Source organism: Protobothrops mucrosquamatus, unplaced genomic scaffold (genome assembly GCF_001527695.2).
Source record: "Protobothrops mucrosquamatus isolate PMUCROS unplaced genomic scaffold, P.Mucros_1.0 scaffold2476, whole genome shotgun sequence".
NCBI lineage: Eukaryota > Metazoa > Chordata > Lepidosauria > Squamata > Viperidae > Protobothrops > Protobothrops mucrosquamatus.
In genome coordinates this window covers 1-7,569 of record NW_015388545.1, presented here as the reverse complement: position 1 = coordinate 7,569, position 7,569 = coordinate 1, and the positions used below count along the sequence as shown (strand labels likewise).

At 51.5% G+C, this 7,569-nt stretch overlaps 1 pseudogene; it reads right to left on the bottom strand.

Moving 5' to 3' along the window:
- Positions 1–5,652: 5,652 nt before the first annotated feature.
- On the bottom strand, positions 5,653–6,865 carry LOC107295760 (annotated as a pseudogene).
- Between the last annotated feature and the right edge of the window lie 704 nt (positions 6,866–7,569).

Genomic DNA, 7,569 nt, shown 5'->3' with positions numbered 1-7,569 from the left:
GGAATGAAGAAAAATGTTGTGCTCGGTCAGAAGAGACCGGGCACCCTCAGTGCAAAAGGCTACGAACGGATGACGTAAGGCTGGCATAGCTAACCTTGGCCTCCAGAGCCACTGGGGGGTGTGGGAGGACCTCGGCCACTGGGGGTGTGGGACAATCCTGGCCACTGAGGGTTGGGAATGACTTTGGCCACTGGGGGTTTGGGAGGACCTCGGCCACGGAGGTGTGGGAAAACCCTGGCCACGGGGTGTGTAGGAGGACCTTGGCCACTGGGGGTGTGGGAAGACCCTGCCCACGGGGTGTGTAGGAGGACCTCGGCCACTGGGGGTGTGGGAAGACCCTGGCCACGGGGGGTGTAGGAGGACCTCGGCCACTGGGGGTGTGGGAAGACCCTGGCCACTGGGGGTGTGTAGGAGGACCTCGGCCACTGGGGGTGTGGGGAGACCCTGGCCACGGGGTGTGTAGGAGGACCTCGGCCACTGGGGGTGTGGGGAGACCCTGGCCACTAGGGGTGTGGGCGGGCACCAGCCATGGGGTGTGTGGGAGGACCTCAGCCACTGGAGGTGTGGGACAATCCTAGCCACTGGGGGTGTGGGGGGAATTTGGCCACTGGGGGTGTGGGAGGGTGTCAGCCACAGGGTGTGTGGGAGGACCTCGGCCCCTGGGGCTGTGGGAAGACCCCGGCCGCTGGGGGTTTGGGACCTGCAGCTCCTCAGTCTGAGACCACCCTCCTCTCTGCCGTAAAAGGGGTCTGGGAGGAAAGTATACTCTACCCAATGCAGGGCTTTTCCCTGGACAATCTACACAATCGTCGTGCGATTCTCAGGACTTTCTGCGCTTGGCCCCGTACCCTCAAGTGGAGGACAGGGCTGCAATGCCTCAAAGAACACACCAGTGGAACACGCACGCTCACACACTCAGAGGGGAGGTGGACCAATTTGCCTGGGGAATTTGGATCTCCTTAGTGAGGGAAATTCGGTATCTGAGCACACAAACCGACAATTCTTACCATCAGCATCTTTAGATCTGCCCGTTCAGCAGGGTTTTTAATTAAGCTGGGAGAGGGGAAAAAACAACAACAGAAAGTTGGTCAATTATGGCCACTGCAAAATGCGCACACATATATATTCAGCCCCGGTGTTTGGGGGATGCCAGATGCACAAAGCTCTCCTCAGCTGTTCTAACCTAAGTCCATCCACCTGGCTTAGTCATAAACAAGGTCATGCCAAGAGCACAGGGAGTTCTCGACTTACAACGCTTCCATTTAGTGGCTGTTCGAAGTTACAGCGGCACCGTTGTTCACCCTGATGACCGTTGCAGCATCCCCCACGGTTCCGTGATCAAAAATCTGGACGCTTGGCAACCGACTCACAGTTATGACGGTCGCCGTGCGACTTTTGAACCAGCAACGTCAATGGAGAAGCCAGATTGCCTTAACAACTGCAGCGATTCGTTTAACAACCGCGGGGAGAAAAGTTGTAAAGTGGAGCAAAAATTCACTTCCACAAATGCCTCATTTAGCAACAAAAATGTGGGGCTCCGTTGTGGTTGCAGGTCGAGGGTTAGGGGTACTACCTGTATAGAGAAACCTCATCCCCACGGAGAGAGAGGAACCAAACAGCCTGGCCCACAACCATCAGAAGTTATGTTTTCTAGACTTTTCTAGTAAAAAATAATCTATGGTTAGCCAGGAGCCCTGACACTTAAGGTCACCATCTGCAGGCCTGGCACCCAGGTGAAGCCCTCATCCTGAGCCTGTGTGTCTCCAGGAGTTGCATTCACACAGACTCCCTGACCCTAATCCCAAGGTTTTACATTTCCCGCTGATAAGCGCAAGATGTCTTACCATTTATTTACAAACTCCTGGAATTCTTGGGTGAAAACCCCGTTGGGCAGTTTTGGAGGTGGCTGAAAGAAACAGGGGAAAAAAATAATTTCAGGTGAGGAACTCTGGGATTTGGGAAAAGCCACCTCAGTTTAGGAAACAGCTTTCAGCCAACGGGTTCCACTTAACGACAGTGGCATCTGCTTAACGACTGCTGCAAAAACGGTCATAAATTTGAGTCAGTTATATGGGTAGGAGCCACTTTACGACCATCGTGACAGGCTCCATTATGGTCATAAGTTGAAGTCTTCCTGTATATTTGGAGAGATTTGAACACATTTATAGTAGTGGCCAAAATTGTGGAAATGTTTTAGGACAAGTGTACAGTAGAAATGCCACCTTTGGTTAAGTTTCCACCCATTTTTCTTCTAATTTCTTTATCACTGTAGCCTTGTTCACTTAATAATACTATTTTACATCGCTTTCTGGGTGACCAGTCAACTCTTTGCACCATGACTTTAATTTTATTACGTTTCACAAGCTCACTCAATGAAAGAACACCAAAAAACCCAAGCAACTTGATAGCGATCACATAACACACTGACAAATGTCCTCCTCTCAGCTTCAATACAGGACATCAATAACTGGATCCTACCGTGATCTGATTTGCTCATTGCCAATCACAAGATGACACCTGATTGGCTCTCTAAACACTCATGCTCATTGGCTACGATCAGACGAAGGAAAGCTACCTGAGATCAACCTAAGCAAGTTGTGCTTCCTTTTTCTGGTTATTTGGCTATAGTTTTTCAAGGAATACAGTACAGATAATTGAACAAACGTTGTTGCGTTACATTCTTGATTAAATTATCTTTCCATTGATATATAATTTTATAGTACTACTCCAAAAAAAAGGGGTGTTATTAGCCACCAAACCTCAAAAATACACTTTTCCCAAAAGGTTTCCACAATTTTGACCATACTGTATGTACAAGTATGCAATTAAAATAAACAGGTCCTTAGCTGATTCTACGGTAACATCATCACGCCTTGACAGAGAGTAAACATTAAGGGATAAAAACTGATGGTGTTTCTTTGTTGGGTTACGAAACGTCTGCAAGAAAAGAACCAAACTCAGAGATCACCAAGGACCCCCACAGTCCTCCTCCTTTTCCTCCCCTCCCAAACCCACTCCCTGTTAGCACAGATGATGTTACCTAGCTGGGTAATGAAACGTCTGCAAGAAAACAACCAAGCTCAGACAGCACCAAGGACCCCACAGCTCAATCTTAAAACTACAAATAATCTGTTTGGATAAAAGCTCCCTAGTCCTCATTGGTCAAGAAGGAAAGCCACAATTGATAGGGATGGAGAAAATTCAACATGGTTGGGGTCCTAAGTCCCCTTGCTTTTCCGAAGCTGACAACGCTCCTCATTAGTTCATCATTAAAGATCCTAGAAGACTCTAGAAAGAGTGCAGAGAAGAGCAACAAAGAGGATCATGGGATTGGAGGCTAAAACATATAAGGAACGACTGCTGGAATTGGGTCTGTCTAGTTTAACGAAGAGAAGGACCAGGGGGGACATGATAGCAGCCTTCCAGTATCTCAGGGGCTGCCCCAAAGAAGAGGGAGTCAAGCTATTCTCCAAGGTGCCTGAAGGCAGGACAAGAAGCAACGGATGGAAACTAATCAAGGAGAGAAGCAACCTGGAACTAAGGAGAAACTTCCTGACAGTGAGAACAATTAACCAGTGGAACAACCTGCCTCCAGAAGCGGTGAATGCGCCAACACTGGAAGTTTTTAAGAAGAGACTGGACAGCCATTTGTCCGAAATGGTATAGGGTTTCCTGCCCGAGCAGGGGGTTGGACTAGATGACCTCCAAGGTCCCTTCCAACTTTATATTATTATTATTATTATTAATATTATTATTATTATTATTATTATGGATCATCGCACAGTCAGCCAGATGTTCAGACTGGATTTGGCATTTTGTCTACCTATCGAGTCCTTTCCCAGGACCTGGGATAGGCAGATGTGGATGTTTGATGGTATTACAGATATCGTTGTTATTATTATTGTTGTTGTTGTTGTTATTATTATTATTATTATTATCCCAAAGAACCTGGCATATTAATGACACAGCAGCCCGGTTCGTCTTCCCCAGAGTGGCCTCTCCACGGTATGAGATCCGGGCTGGGTGGGCCATTCTTGCTCTCTGCGCTGAACGGAAATAGTCCTGAGGGAGCCACACAGTTCCCAGGGACTCTGTAACGTTGCTTCCGATGTATTCATTTCCATCTGCACCCTCTTCGTTCTCTTTTTGTTTCTTGCTCCCCCGCGAAGTCCAAACAGAACCCTTCATCTCCCTTTTCATCTCTCGTTGCTTCTCAAGTAAGAGAAATGCCAGGCTCCTGGTTTTTTCCTCCTTTCATTTTCAAAGGCAAGAAGACAGAGACAAAGGCCCGGCCCATCTTCATTCATTCTTTCCTTCTTTCTCTGTATTTTTACCGAGAAGGCGTTGTTCCCATTTTACAGGCAGGTCTGTAGTTAGAACTGAACGACGCTGTGGTGGACAGCAGATAAGAGCAGCGGTCCCCAACCTTTCCAGCTTGGCGGATCAGCGGGGTGGCGGTGGTGGTTCCGTGTGAGCGGCAGGTGCCCACACTTGTGCGCACAACTCTTTACACAGCAGGTGTGCACACACGCCACTCATGCAAAGGGAGCCTCGCGCATGAGTGCTCGCCAGTCACGTAAATGGAGCTGCACACGTGAACGCCTGCCGCTTGCGCAAATGGAGCTGCACATGCGCGCACACACACATTCGCCCGCGGCTTGCACGGCTCGGTTCCGAACAGGCTGCGGGCCTAACCTGTGGATTCAGTGAAATGGTGTAACAAAGCTTAAACTGTGGGGTCCCTGGTGCTCTCTGAGTTTGCTTGTTTTCTTGCAGACGTTTCATGACCCAACTAGGTAACGTCATCAGTGCTAGAAGGGAGTTTGGGGAGAGGAGGAGGAGGAGGGAAAGAGGAGGACTGGGGGGTCCCTGGTGCTCTCTGTGCTTGCTTGTTTTCTTGCAGACGTCTCATGACCCAATTAGGTAACATCATCAGTGCTAGTAAGGAGTGGGGTTTGCTGTCACTTTGTATTCCGGTGTCTTGCCTGTCTGGGTGGGGTGGGGGTCTTAGGGGTTCTTCGGTTGGGCTGTTTCCTAAGGGCTCTTTGGCCGTATCTTCACTGGGGGGTTGCTTACTTGGTCTGAAGGTGACCTGGGAGTTAATCTCTGCTGATCTGGGTGCTGGTTGCTGGTAGAAAGGAGAAGAGCTGGGGTCTTTTTGTTCCCTTTGGGGGCTGGTTGATGGCCTCTTTTGCACCGTCTGCAGACGTGGTTAATGCCTCTGTGTCCGTTGATGGCTGATCGGTCAGAGGGCCAGGCTTCTAGGAATTCCCTGGCATTTTTGGATTTGGCTTGGTCTAGGACGATCACATTTTCCCCATTGCAACGATGGTTACATCTGTCTGTCTATTGTGAAATTAGCCTTCTCATTTTTTTATTTCAAAACAGTTTTTCAGTTGCATTTCACAAACAGGATTATTAAAAAAAAAAGGGAAAAGCGAAAAACCTGCTTTCGTTTAAGGGAACAGAGCTAATAGTAGGATGAGCAAACCCTCAATCCTGCTGAAGACAGGAGCCTGTTTTTCACTAAGGAAGGAGATGCTGCTTGTTGGAATGTTTGTGGTCCCCTCCCCCCCGCAAAACAAAACCCAGAAAAGGGGAGACCCACAGGAAGTGGCTGTTTTTTCAGGGGGCCTAGTGACCTATTGTGGCCTAGGGAGGGAGAGCCCCCCCCCGCATAGGTCCTCGTGGAGGCACCATGGGCCCTTGGGCAGGACGAGGCGGCAGAGGGATGCGCTGGTAGATGTAAGGGGGGGCCATTGTATCCATGGGGTGGCATCAAGGGAGGCAGCCCACGCCTCCCATGAGGTGGCATGGGACCAGGATGACCCATTGGTGATCCAACGTGAGGTCCCCTAGGTGGCATGCCCATGGGAGAGGGTGGTGGTGGCCCAGGATGGGGCATGCCTGGGGGGTGGGCGTGAAGGTGGCTGCCCCCCTGCCCCTGGGGGTCCAGGGTGATGTGGGCCCATCCCGGACATTCCACGATGGACTTGCATTTGCGGCATGCCTGGATACATCCCACCAGGAGGGGAAGGATGTGGGTGGGGAGGATGCGCCCCTCCCCGGGGACTCCTGTGGAAGGAGGTCCTGGGGCATCTGCCCCTGGTGGCATGGCTGGAGGCAATCTTGGTGGCAAAGCTTCCAGAGGGGGTACCGGTGGAGGAAACGATCCAGGTGGGGGGATGCCTGGAGGAGTAACCCCTGGTCCCAAAGTGGTAACCACTGGCATGGGCACCAAGGGCGGGGGCGTAGCGTCTGCAAAGAGTTGGTGCGGCCGGTCGGCCTGGGAGATGGGGGGGGGTCTGTGCTATGAGGAGCTCAGCGGCGGAGCCGTGCCCCCCCCCTTGGAATCCTTCTTCAAAGCGCAGGAGACGGTGATGGGGCGACTGCCCAGGTACCGTCCATCCATCGCCTCAATGGCGGCATCTGAGGCATCGATGAAGGCGTCACCCTTGGGAGTTGCCCGTGTCAGGGTCACGCGTGATCTTCGGAGTCTGCAGGATGACCCCCGAGGCGCTCAATGTGTCGTACAGCAGCTTCTCGTCAATCTCCGGATCCAGCTCGCCAAGGAAGACGTTGGCAGCCACATCCGGGTTCTTGTTGTGGGCCGAGGCCTTGTTGACCCGGATGGGCTTCCCGTAGAGTTAGATCAGGTTCACGATCTTGATAGCATAAACGGCGTCCTCCTCGCTGAGGAACTCCACGAACCTTGGTGCTGGCCCGTGACGCGGTCTTTGGGCATGTGGGCGTTGACCACCGGGCCCGCCTGGAGGAAGATCGGCTCGCTGACCTTCTCGTCCAGGCCATCCACCTAGACGGTGGCATTTTGGTCCCACTCCGAGATGGGGCCCACCGCCCACATGTGAAATTAAAGAATTTTCTTCATGCCTTTTGACTGCCAGTTGGTATTCTTAAACTGGTTGGGAGCTTATATTTATTAAACTGGTCGGGAGCTTATATTTATTAAACAGATGTTGACAAGAGAAGGAAAGAGACGGCTCACCACAGAAACCGGGCTGACCAGCAAGGGCACCTGGCCAGAGACGCGAAAAGCCAGATATTCCACCAGGCGTTTTAATCCACCCACCGCACTGTTTTAATCCCACGCCTCCAGGGACACGACTGAAAGGCATGATTAAGCAAAGGGTCAGTCCAGAGCAGAGCCAAAAATCTCTTCTCCGGGCCACTCACCTCGTTCACAATGTAGTCAAGCAATTCAAAAATGGCCATGGCAGGGCGGCTGTCTATCCCGTGACCTGCAGGGTTCAAAAAGAGCAAAGGATGGATGAAAGACTACATGCGCAGAACACGCCAAGAAGCATGCCCCCCACCCCCCTCCAGCAAGGTGTCCATTTTCAAGAGACCACGAGAATATTTCAGGAGATCAGGATCCAACACCAACTGAAAATCTGGCTGGTTGGCTTGGAACCTAAAGCAAGGGGTCCCCAAACTCTTGGCCAGTGGGCCACGGAAATGGCTGACCTGTGTGAACACGTGTGGGCGCGCATTCCCCGTTTGCGCATGTGCGCAAACGGGGCCGCTTAGCCCCGGGTGGGCGTGTGCAGC